General features: G+C 39.4%; 1 protein-coding gene across 6 annotated transcripts in view; it reads right to left on the minus strand.

The window, feature by feature from the left end:
- The window catches only part of ABCA12 (ATP binding cassette subfamily A member 12), a 176,191-nt gene that overhangs the window by 143,975 nt on the left and 18,673 nt on the right, over positions 1 to 13,543 (minus strand). The window lies entirely within an intron of this gene.

Below are 13,543 nucleotides of genomic sequence, written 5' to 3' on the forward strand. Positions count from 1 at the left end.
AACTGCTCTCTCTGGCCCACCCTGTTGATCCTGTACGACCCGCCCCGCCCAAGCCCTGCACAGAGGCATTTGCCGGATAGCCTCAGGCAAAGGCTAGATTAGCACCTCCCTAGAGGACAGAAGTTCTCTCACTGCAGACACAGCTGATTCTCACAGTAGTAGCTATTCTCCCTGGTATTAGCTACAACAATCAAGGCTTAACTACAAGACTGCGCACAAAGACCACTAGGGGGTGCACCAAGAAAGCATAACAAAATGCGGAGACAAAGAAACAGGACAAAATTGTCAATGGAAGATATAGAGTTCAGAACCACACTTTTAAGGTCTCTCAAGAACTGTTTAGAAGCCGCCGATAAACTTAATGAGATCTACAAGAAAACTAATGAGACCCTCGATGTTATGATGGGGAACCAACTAGAAATTAAGCATACACGAACTGAAATAACGAATATTATACAGACTCCCGACAGCAGACCAGAGGAGCACAAGAATCAAGTCAATGATTTGAAATGCGAGGAAGCAAAAAACACCCAACCGGAGGGGCGGAATGAAAAAAGAATCCAAAATGCGAGGATAGTGTAAGGAGCCTCTGGGACAGCTTCAAGCGTACCAACATCAGAATTATAGGGGTGCCAGAAGATGAGAGAGAGCAAGATATTGAAAATCTATTTGAAGAAATAATGACAGAAAACTTCCCCCACCTGGTGAAAGAAATGGACTTACAGGTCCAGGAAACGCAGAGAACCCCAAACAAAAGGAATCCAAAGAGGACCACACCAAGACACATCATAATTAAAATGCCAAGAGCAAAAGACAAAGAGAGAATCTTAAAAGCAGCAAGAGAAAGAAACTCAGTTACCTACAAGGGAATACCCATACGACTGTCAGCTGATTTCTCAACAGAAACTTTGCAGGCCAGAAGGGAGTGGCAAGAAATATTCAAAGTGATGAATACCAAGAACCTACAACCAAGATTACTTTATCCAGCAAAGCTATCATTCAGAATTGAAGGTCAGATAAAGAGCTTCACAGATAAGGAAAAGCTAAAGGAGTTCATCACCACCAAACCAGGATTATATGAAAAGCTGAAAGGTATCCTTTAAGAAGAGGAAGAGGAAGAAAAAGGTAAAGATACAAATTATGAACAACAAATATGCATCTATCAACAAGTGAATCTAAGAATCAAGTGAATAAATAATCTGATGAACAGAATGAACTGGTGATTATAATAGAATCAGGGACATAGAAAGGTAATGGACTGACTATTCTTGGGGGGGAAAGGGGTGTGGGAGATGCGGGAAGAGACTGGACAAAAATCGTGCACCTATGGATGAGGACAGTGGGTGGGGAGTGAGGGCGGATGGTGGGGCGGGAACTGGGAGGAGGGGAGTTATGGGGGGAAAAAAGAGGAACAAATGTAATAATCTGAACAATAAAGATTTAATTTAAAAAAAAGTTTACTTTAGGTTTGTTTTTTCAAAAATTACTTATGCTCAAAGAGTTTCTTTACTAACTATGGTAATATTTTCTTGTGTATTGTTTTATGATATTCATGTCCCTTCTCCTAAAAATGGGAAAAGGGCATGTCAAAATGGAATAACTGTTACTCCTCAAAACCGATTAGAAACCCCTAGCTTCAAGAAAATCAAGACAAATACTAGCAAGGACAGGACAAAAAAACAAGGGCTACCTTTTACAAATTAGTGAGCAGGCCAGAGAGCTTCTGACTGTTTCCGCTCTCAGAAAACATTTTTTCATCAATTCACCTCTCCTAGGTGATTGTATCTGGGGTCTACTGGAAAGAGTAGAATTCTTTCAAATGTTGGTTCTATTGAAATATACTTCATTTCATGACTATATGCAGCTGATGCTATACCTTTATTGCCTTCAGTTTAAAAAATGCAGCCTCAAGAAGAGAAACAAGCCCAGCTGGCATGGCTCAGTGGTTGAGCATTGACCTATGAACCAGGAGGTCACAGTTCGATTCAGTCAGAGCACATGCCTGGGTGGTGGGCTCAATCCTGAATGTGGGGCATGCAGGTGGCAGCCAATCAATGATTCTCTCTTATCAGTGATGTTTCCATCTCTCTCTCCATTTCCCTTCCTCTCTGAAATCAATAATAAACAAAATATTTTTTAAGAAAATTTTAAATAAGAGAAACAAGTTCCATAAACTTGTTTCTATTAAAGATTATAAAACTAACTTAGCATTAAGAGAATTTTTATCCAGTGCATTTCTCTTGGCACGGTTTCACACAGATGATCCAGCGGACAAATATAGAAGCCAAAGAAGAATTTATGTCCTTTCCCAAATCTTAGGATAATTAAGATTGGCAAAACTAAGCTAAAAACCAGTGATTTTTCTCCATGCAAACACTGGATCAGTGATTCTTAAAGCATGGATTGCAATAAACAAGTAGTGTCCTTTGGGTAATAAACAACTAATATTTTCACAGCTCTATCCCTGTGCCTTTATTCTCTGAAGTAGCAAATGATATGTATAAGAAATACACCAAAAGACCTTAGTTTAAATCAGAAGCTCTTCCCCTTACTAGAAGTTTAACCTTGGGCAAGTCATCTATAATAATAAAAGTGTCATATGCTAATTAGACTGGACATTCTTCCAGACGACTTTCCGGACGAAGCCGGGGCTGCAAGGGAAGCCTGGATCCTGGGTGCCAGAGGGAAGCCAGTGCCGGCAGCCAGGGGAAAAAGAATGCCTACTCTTGCATGAGTTTTATGCATCAGGCCTCTAGTCTTATCATAATAATCTTATGCTGAGCTCTTAATATATGCATCTACAGGCTATGGGCATCCTTTTTTGTGACATCACAAATTACCATATTTCATGCTTTAGCTTATTCAACTATACGCCCTCCCCCAAATGCTATGAGGTAGTTACTTTCATTATCCCCGTTTTACAGATGAAGAAACAGGCTCCAAGAAGTGAAGTGACTTCTCAAGGTCAAACTGGGGCTCGAGTTGAACACCCTGACCAAAGGCCCATGGGTGATCATTAGGTTCTATCCCCTCTCTAAGCATTTTGATTTTCTCCTCTATAAAATAGAAATCACGATAATGAAACTCTCAAGATTTTTACAAAGATTAAAAGACAGTATTACATGAAATTACATGAAAGTGATCCCTGTTGTTATAGTTCTTGCTGTTCTACAATCTCAGACTCCAGATTAAAGTCAAGGGTAGTGCTTACATTTCCAATCATGCCTTTGTCCCCCAAATTCACACTTCATCTTATCCTACTGACTCTCTCCTCCCAATATATTTAAGACATTCATTCCTCCACATTTCTGTTTCTCTGGTTGTGTAAGAGTGCCAATCAATTATTATAATTTCAACAACTGCATAATCCTTTCTCTTGCTTCAGCCTGTTCTCACGCTTGTCAATCTATCTTTCTCACACTATCTGATTAATGTACACCAAGTTCTGTGTTCCTGTTTCCACGTGTTATTCTTTATCATTTATCAGATAAAGATACCTCAGTATAATCACCCTGGTATTTGAGGCTCTGGGTCTTTTCGTCCTATTATTACCCATTCAAACTCATTTCTCAACAGAATCTAAGGTTGGAAGGGGACGTTTATTTATCTATTGAGTGTCTCTTACATGCTTGGTGCTGCTGTTATTTGGTGGAAATGATAGGTTTAATGCAAATCAATCAAAAGTACGAGATACTACCTCACACCTGTAGAATGGTTATTATTAACAAGATAAGTGATAACAAGTGTTGGAGGGGTTGAAGAGAGGAAAAAAAACACTCATTCACTGATGGTGGAATGTAAACTGGTACAGCCAGTATTGGGGTTACTCAAAAAATTAAGAATAGAGTTACCATATAACTTAGCAACCCCTGTTCTGGTGGTTATCAGAGGGAAGAGGGGCAGAGGGGTAAGGAAGGGTAAAGGGGGCCAAATAGATGGTGAGGGAAGATGATTTAACTTTGGGTGGTGAGCACACAATGTAATATACAAATCACGTATCATAGAAATGTACACTTGAAAGTTATAAAATCTTATTAAACAATGTCACCCCAATAAATTTAATTTTTAAAAAGATAGGCTTATGCACAGGCCTCATAAAGAAGAGATCAAATAAATACAGATATAGTAAATTACAATTATACGGGGGGGGGTAGTATGGGGGTGAAAATTAACCTAGTATAGAGGTTCAGGGAAGGCTCCCTGAGGTAAGATAAGACCATTCACCTTACATCCCACTACCACGAACTTGATTGATTCTTTCCTCCTTTGAAAAACTCCCCATTCATCTCATGCAAATCCAGTTAACCAATACATCTTCCCCAGGATGCAGTTCAAGTCCTACTTACAAAATGTTAAGTTTTGCTAACGTTTCTAGACCCCAAGATCATAATATTTTTTTTAAAAAAATCTTAATGTGTTTGTGGTTTTTTGTTCCTGCTATCAAAGTTGATCATGTAATATGTTATGGTTTTAGGATCAAGTACAGAATATCTTGCCACCACAATTTGATTGTTGATATTTTTTGTCTAAAAAGCCTGTGTTCTCCTTTAAATTCCACATAGTGCTATAATAAATGTTTGCTTAAAGAATAGCTAAGTGCCCCAGGGATGTGCACAGCTATATGTTTAGAAATCTATGTAAGAAAAGTAGGCATCAGAATCATGGCTCTAATACCTTAGGCAATATTTCTAATGTTTGAGATTAACCTAATCCCACTCTTGTTCGTTTGCTTTAGTTTTTACTTGAGCTTAAATTTGAAAGTTTACATTAACATTGCAGAAAAACTCCTTATTATTCTGGAGGTTTGACTATATTATCTAATGTTAACACAGAATTCATAATATCCCCCAAACTGAACCTGCCTATGAAAATCGCTGATCACTATCATTTACCTTCCAGATTCTATACTTAATGCCAAATTTCCACATGAAACTAAAGATACATCAACAAGTAAAGACCTTACATTTCAGCTCTTGGCATGCCTCTGAATAAAAATGTAATCCATGTAAAAAGTTGTGGGTTCCCTCCACCCTCCTCCTGATTTTCAGAGCTCTTCTTAGCATGCAATCTTACAAACAGCTAATTAAAGCTACAGGAGTCAATGGAGGTGAGTGGAATTTTCAAAGCAGATCAACTTCTATTTTGCTACAATTTTTTTTCCAGAGTAAATAGTGTTAGAACTGCATAGAAAGGTGTATGAGAGTTTAGGTATGCCATGGTGTCCTCAAATTCATTTGTTGCTGTTTCCTGTGGGTTAAATGTTATCACTTAATGCTATTAATACGAGAGGAATTCTGGCTGAACCCCACTTATTTCTCCCCCTCTACTCTACTCACTCTTGAAAAGACTATATTCAAAATAACTTTGCAATTATATAAAGTGGCTTCTCGATAGAATCCTTGTGTGTGGTCTTAAGCTTTTCAAACCACAGGAGCATTACATCTATATTTTTAGTATCTAATGTCCACCCTTTAAACAAGATGTCTTTTCAAGGAAAATGACAAACTAATAACCTGCACAAGAGGCAAACTTTCTGGCCCCAAGTATGCCCCTGTTTTCCATTGTCTTGTAAGTCCATTTGAACAGGTTCTTCCTATTTCTAGCCTGCATGTATTACACCAAATTTGTTCATTTATTCAACAAATACTTACTGAGTGACTACTAAGTGCCAGGCAATATTCCAGAGAGTAGTTCTGTAAGCTCTGCCTACAGCAAGGTAAGTTTTTCTAATAGAGATGAGTGTTTCTGTTTGGTAGATAGCCTGGTGAATAGGAAGAGGATTTTGATGGTAAGACCAAATTAAATCTTGACTTCAATACTTACCTAATGAGATCTGTCACTAAAACCCCTGAAAATAAATACCTTTATCTATAAAACAATAACGTTGAAAAAATGCTTACTGATACCTCCAGGTGCAGATATTGGACTAGTTTCTAGGAATGCAGTATGGCCCCAAGCACATAAGTTCTCTGGCATGATGGACCCGAATAATTTACACATGTTTAGTACACACTATTACAGTCCACTGACTCTCGTTAATCTGTATAGTGGTTTTAAAATGTGTCCTCAGAATCATTGGCACTTTTTCCTTCAAAAGGTGGAGCCTAATTCCCCTGCCCTTGACTATGGGCCAGGCTTAGTGACTTGTTTCTAATGAACAGATGTGGTGGAAGTGATGCTCTGAGGCCAGGTCATAAAAAGGATAGCATCCGCCTGACTGTCCCTTGGGTTGCTCGCTCTTGGAGAAGCCAGATGCCACGTCATGAGAACACTGAAACAGCCTGCAGGGAGAAACTGAGAACTCTCACCAATAGTCAGCACCAACTCCCTCGCCATATGAGCAATCCGCCTTGGAAACAGACCATCTAGCCCTAGTCAAGCCATCATATGAGGGCAGCCCTGCATCAAATCTACAGTCTCATGAAAGGTTCCAAGCCAAAACTGCACAGCTAAACCATTCCCAAATTTCTGGCCCACAGAACTGGAGGCAAATAAATGTTAATTATTGTTGCCACTCAATTTTGGGAGGCAATTTGTTATAGAGTAATAGATAACTAATATAGCCCATGATAGAAACATCTGGATAGAGCTAAACAGTTATGGTGGGAAACCTTTAAAACTTCTTTTAGTTTATCTCTCATGTTAGAAAAAAAATTAAATAACTTCTCATAGACTTTCAATGTTTCTATGACTACAAAAAATTACCCAAACTCCTAGGCTGAGTATTGAAAACCCTATATGATTGACCCTACCGCACTTGATCGCCTCTACTCTCCAGGACAAACTTTGTTTTGGCCAGACAACTCTACTATCCTCAGCCAGTTAGTGACCCCTGAGGGCTCCTGCCTCCAAGGTTTTGATCATGACCTTGCTCTCTCTTGAAGGGCACCTCTCTTCTTGTTGCATATCCAGCACATTTCATTTTTTTTTTCCTTTCCAAGCTTAAGTCCTGGAGTAATTCTTGATGACACTAATTGATAGCAATCTCTTCCTTTTTAAAACTTATAATTGCCCTAACTGGTTTGGCTCAGTGGGTAGAGCGTCGGCCTGTGAACTGAAGGGCCCCGGGTTCGATCCCAGTCAAGGGCATGTACCTTGGTTGCGGGCACATCCCCAGTGGGGGGTGTGCAGGAGGCAGCTGATCGATGTTCCTCTCTCATCGGTGTTTCTAACTCTCTATCCCTCTCCCTTCCTCTCTGTAATTCAATAAAATATATTTTAAAAAACCAACAATTGTTTTTACTACCAATGCTGCTTATTTAATACTTATTTCTTAAGTATTTGCACTGTTGCACATCATTTCTAATTAATGAATAAATATCTGAGTTTCAATTATGTATAAAATCTTATGCCAAGAGCTATATTTAACACTTTTACTTTAGTTGTATTTAACTTTTTATTTGTAAAATCTATTATGGCATATAATTGTCATGTGTGTTTCTTCAACCACCATTAAATTCCAAGCAACATGAGGACAGAAAGCAGACCTAGTCTTTATAGATATAGGCACATCCTTGTATAATATAAAGCATCTTTTTACCATCTCACATAGAGCAGCAATTTCAAAATAATGAAATGATTTTTTTTATATTTTCTCATTCTCCTGATATTTATGAAACTAGAAGCATAGTGCTACAATGTTAGACTATGAAGTAGTATTTGTTTAAGTGGAACTGGGCTCCCCTGGGCAGGTAACTTAACCATGAAGTCATCTTGGAAAAACACGTGCATAAAAATTCAGGAAGTTATGAATTCTTCCTTCCTTAGTAACCAACCTGGCAGTACATTCTGAGTGGAGGCATTCTCCTCCTCTCAACTATCCTGAAAATGGTGTCAACATAAGACATGAAAAAATGGTGTGAGACTGCTGACATCCTGAGGATTGCCCTGAAAGAGCCAGGGTTAAGTGCTGCAATGTAGTTCAGGCAAAAGCAAATTCTTCCCTAAACTTACTCAAATAATTAAATCCATTTGCTGGTTCACTTTAACTGTAGTGAGCTAGTAAAAACTGCAACTGCTTTAAGTAAGAAAAGCTAGTTGAAAAGAAAGGAAGAGGTCGCTCTCAAACTTTAACTTGCTTAAGAATTTCCTACCCTAGCTGATGTGGCTCAGTGGATAGAGTGTTGGCCTGCAGACTGAAGGATTGCAGGTTCGATTCCAGTCAAGAACATATGCCTGGGTTGCGGGCTCAATCCTCAGTATGGGCCATGCATGAGGCAGGCAATCAATGATTCTCTCTCATCATTGATGTTTCTGTCTCTCTCTCTCCCTCTCCCTTCCTCTATGAAATCAATAAAAATATATATTTTTTTTAAAGATTTTCCTAGGTTGCTTTTTAAACTGTCTAGTCCTCAATATAATCCCATTCACTATCATCAGCCCATCATCATAACTTCATCTTCACCAGCTCTTCTACCAAATGCCCATTCAAAAAGCCTAGGGTAGCCTGGCCAGCATGCCTCAGTGGTTGAGCATTGACCTGTGAACCAGGAGGTCATGGTTCTATTCTAGTCAGGGCACATGCCCATGCCCAGGTTGAGGGCTTTATCCTCAGTGCGGGATGTGCAAGAGGCAGCCGATCCATGATTCTCTCATCACTGATGTTTCTCTCTCTGTCCCTCTCCCTTCCTCTCTGAAATCAATAAGAATATATGTTTTTTAAAAAGCCTAGGGTAAGAACCTGGAATCCACATCTTTCAACAGGCTTATTTCAATGAGTTTAAGTAACATAGAGTGGGTATATCTGTTTGTAAATTTCAAAGATAGAGAAAAGACAAAGGGGAAAAATACTGGTAATGTGATATGATTCCTGTATTATTTTCTCTTTAGTTAGCTGCATTTCCACTCCCCAAATTTGTCCTAAATTGTGTTGATCTCATCTGGACAGTATGAAATTAGGAGGCTATGGTTAGCTGTGCATTGAAAATCCCATATCATAAAAAGTAACTCTATTCTTTAAATAAATTTGGATTGAAAAATCTGGAAAGTCGGGGATGAAGGAGGAGGTTTAAAAAATTCTGAGAAATAGCTAGCTGTGATGGAGAAGTCTACAGACGTCTTAACCGCATAGCATTCCTTGTGTCTGGGCTCTCTGGCTCTTAGCTTCAAGGGCATATTGGAAATATCAGCTGATATTGGCAACTTCAGCAAGTAACACTGCTATCCTTGTGAGGGTTTTAGAAATAATCAATTATTTATCTTTCCATATAGACTTGAGAGTAAGATGTGGAAGGAGAGGAGTCAGGACAAGTTGGAAGCTACCAGGATATTTGATTAAGGAGGAGAAGATGAAAGTAGAATAGGCAGACCTTCCTTGCACCTCCTCCCAGGACCAGACTGGGAATAAAACTAAATTAGGGAATATTCACCCAGAGGAAGAAACTTATAACAAGGAAGGGTAGAAACCACCTGGACACTGCACCTGCACAACAGCTCACACAATGTGGTCAGGGATGAGCCTCACAGTCAGTCAGCCTAAGAGGATATCCCACCCATGACTGGAACACCAACAATCAAGACCAATTACAACAGGAGAGCCCAAATAACAAGGGACATTCTAGAACACTGAGCTCAGGAGATCAAAGAGACTGTTCCACTGGGTCCCACAAAATACTTACTACATTAAGGCCACCCCACAAAGACTGGGAAGCATCACAATTTGATCTAATACATAGAAACAAATACAGAGGGACAGCAATAAATGGGGAGACAAAGTAACAACCCCCAAATAAAAGGAGGAAACTCCAAAAAAGAGCTAAACAAAATGGCAGCAAGCACTTTACCATATAGATTTAGATATTAGAGGATCCTATCTGAGAGTAACAAGAGCCCCTATGCTCTTTTAAAGGAAGGAAAGAGAAAAGGAATAAGAAAGAGAAGATGTGGCTCCCAGAGCCAATATCAGTGAGGCAGTCACCTCTGCAAAGCTTGTAAGATAGATCATCAAAAGTAGATATGATTTAGGACAGAAAAATAAATCTGCCACTGTACAATCAACAGCTATTCTTTCCTCTTTAGTTTTCCCCTTGTTGAAATGAGTTTACTGTAGTTCAAGGAAGTTCCGGTTCTGTGATGCAGCTCTGTGTACTAAGCCTGCTGTTAGGCATTTAGTTGGGAAATCCTTTTGTCATACTTTCTGGCATTAGGGTGTGTCCATCTGCATTGCATGAGAGAATGATAGAATTTCATGTCGGGATTGGGGGGAGATGGGCAACTACCCACAGAAGCTATAGCCATTCCTGTATAAGCGTGTGATGGACCCAATGCTCCCTTCCTCTGCTGTTTCCTTCAGCTCTGTGCAGAATGCTAGAGGAAGCAAAGTCACAATCTCCATTTCTATGAGTTTCACAGAATTTATCCCCATGTTACCACCTAAGGGTTACCAGTGTTTCCATAAAAGTTGTTAACTACTGACTTGCTGATGGAAGAAGTAAGTGATGGGGCTTTCATTGTGAAATTCAAAAGCTGTTCTGACATTTTCTGGAACTTAAGCAAGAAGCAGACTGTAAAATCTCTCCCACACAAAAATCTTATGTATGTAGTATTTGTAAGAGCTCTTAGATGTTCATGATGGAAATTCCCAGGTGGACTTACCTGGGGAGGTGTGAGGGAGCCTTATGTTCATCCCCCACCCCTTCAACACTATCATTATGGACATTTTTGATGGCACAGTGAGATTTACTTAGATCTGAGAAGTAAAGATCTAGCCAAAACTAACCTAACTTCTTGTCCTTTACTCATCTCATACACTGAGGGTTTTTTGTTTGTTTTTACTATTCATCTTTTGGTGAATTTTTTAATTCAATCACCCATATTCATCTGTATCCAATTCTGACCAATTTATTAAACTCCTATTTTGTTCCCGATGTTAGGAAACATGCTGTACCTAATATGAATGTGGTGTTATGATGTGATTTCTGCTATTAATGTTCTGTCTCTCCAACGAGTGAGTCAAGATTGAAGCATAAAACACTCAAAGATCACTATAATACAATACATCAACAAGAGAGATAGGAAGGAGTTTGAATGATGAGGGAAAGCCAAAGGGTAAGCCTTGGATGTGAGCATGTCTTTTAATAGACATTGAGGATAATTCACGAACATGCAGATCCGAGCAGGAATGAGTGTGAGATGTGTGGGACACACTCAGAACTGCCTCCTTAGGCACAGGCATCATACTGCAGAACAGAAAGAACAGAAAGGTAGATTCATTCTGATTATAAAGGTCTTGAAAGTTAAACAAAGAGAAGCTGAAACTTGTTAGGACCCAAATGTATTTTAGGAGACTATCTGAGGAGGGTATTTGAAAAAGCCATAGAAGAAATCTAGGCGTGAAACAATGAAATTTTGGAGCGACGGGTGGCAGGAAGGATGAAAAGAAAGGATTAATTCTAGGACGCATTTCACAAGAAAGATTCTGACTTTAAGGCTACTAGAAAGGGAGGAGTCAAAGATGACTCAGATATTTCTAACCTGGGAGGTGGCCTAGTGTTGCCGGCATGTGTGAGAATGGAGAAATTGGATGGGGCAATTCCCAGCAGAAGAAGAATGGTGATGAGTTCTGAGATTCCCAGAATAAAATCCAAATTCATTTTGAGCCAATCAAATAGAAATGAAAGTTATTTACTATGGGCCCCTCAACTATTATTATTTATTACTATTACTATTATATCATGAGTGAGCATGGTACATCCAGAATCCTGTCCTCATGCACTTGCCCTCACTTCCATAGAAACACCACCATGCAAAAGTCAATAGCAAGAGCTGGGCCAGAAGAAACGTCACTCCTCTAACTTTCACAACTGTCTCCAGTGAGATGCCTCATAGATCTTTCAATTTAAATCTACACAATAGGCCTTAGCTGGTTTGGCTCAGTGGACAGAGCATCAGCCTGCGGACTGAGGGGTCCCAGGTTCAATTCCAGTCAGGGGCACATGCGTGGGTTGTGAGCTCGATCCCCAGTGGAGGGCGTGAGGGAGGCGACCGATCGGTGATTCTCTCTCATCATTGATGTTTCTGTCTCTCTTTCCCTCTCCCTTCCTCTCTGAAATCAATAAAAGTATATTTAAAAAAAAACACAAAACTACACAATAGTTTTAACAATTCAGGTAATGTAGGTATAACAACACGCATGGATCCCCAAAACCACCAATTAATCAATAATTTCAATCTTCTCAATTTTTTCCTAGAGCTGCTGACAAATAGAAAAACCAATTGAGTTCACTTTTATAGCCACATTCAATCTATGATAGTGCTAATAGGTAGTATGAGGAAGAAAAAGGAAATGCTAAAAATTCTAATGAGCCAGACCTTAGTATTGCCATTGTTGGCACTCATTACCTGGATAAGAACACTCTACTCCAGGTAAGAACTCTGTGGTTCAATTCCAGACTCGGGCACAGAGTAACTACGTGATTGTTGGTAAATTACTTAACATTTCTGCACCTTAGTTTTGTCATCTTTAAAATGGGGACAATCAAATTACATAGTTCTAAGAGATGATGTGTCTATAAGTAAGGAAATATATGCAAAGTAGTTAGCATAGTGTCTGACACATGGTAAAGCATTCAATAAATGTTCACCCCTATGATTATTTTTATTTGTCCCTGAAGACAAAAGGTATGCTTAGAGGTCAAAAGACATACTAAGAATGTCAATCTTGCATTGACCAAAGCCACTGAGTCACATCTGGATGTGTGGTATTCAGTATAACCTTGTGATAACACAAATTTGAATATAATTCAATTACTAGTTGGCTTCTGCCTTCTACCAGCCCCTATTTTCAGATGTGGAGTGGGCAAAATTTCTTATATTCTGAAGGGGGAGGGGTACTAGAAAGTAACAGCCTCAAGATAGTTGGGTTTAATTCAGTGTGCGGCTATACTTGTACAGAATAACTTCCACTGTGCTTTTAGTGGTATTTTCTACCACTTGTAAAATATTGTTTTTCATTAACTTCATAAAAATGCGACTCCTTCTTTGGCAGAACTGCATTTTTGGAGTCCACTTATCTTATTATGGCAGGGTTTTACTGTTTTAAAAGCAGTCAGCCCCACGTAATTAGGAACTTCTCGCCTGCATTTTCAGAGATACAAATGTATTAAAAGGAGACAAAATTAACTCACTGAACATTACCGCTTGGCATAGTCTAAACGCATTTTGGAGAGTTTTGTTTTGTTTTGTTTGCCTTTGCTCCTGAGCATGGTATTTTGGCTTTAAGTTTGCCTCTTGACAAGCCACTGCATGTAGAGATTGTAAGAGGTTGGAATTCATTCAAACTTGCGGCCTCAGCCCATTTTCCCCCGTGTGAATGAGAAGCAGCGGGCCCTGCCTGCCAGGCTTTGGAAGTTTTCTTTACCTGGAACTCATCTGCTGAGGCCAGTTACCTAAGCTGTTGGTGGCAACACAAAAGGGAGTAATTGAAAGCAGATGATGCCAAAAGGAAACATTTTGCTCTGGACGGGTGCTTACCGTGGCCAAGGTTGCAGCAGCTTCCTTTGATTTATCAGTCCTACAAACCCGCCCGGCCATTCTGAGAGTAGAA

Source organism: Myotis myotis, unplaced genomic scaffold, assembly GCF_014108235.1.
Source record: "Myotis myotis isolate mMyoMyo1 unplaced genomic scaffold, mMyoMyo1.p scaffold_m19_p_8, whole genome shotgun sequence".
Lineage (NCBI taxonomy): Eukaryota > Metazoa > Chordata > Mammalia > Chiroptera > Vespertilionidae > Myotis > Myotis myotis.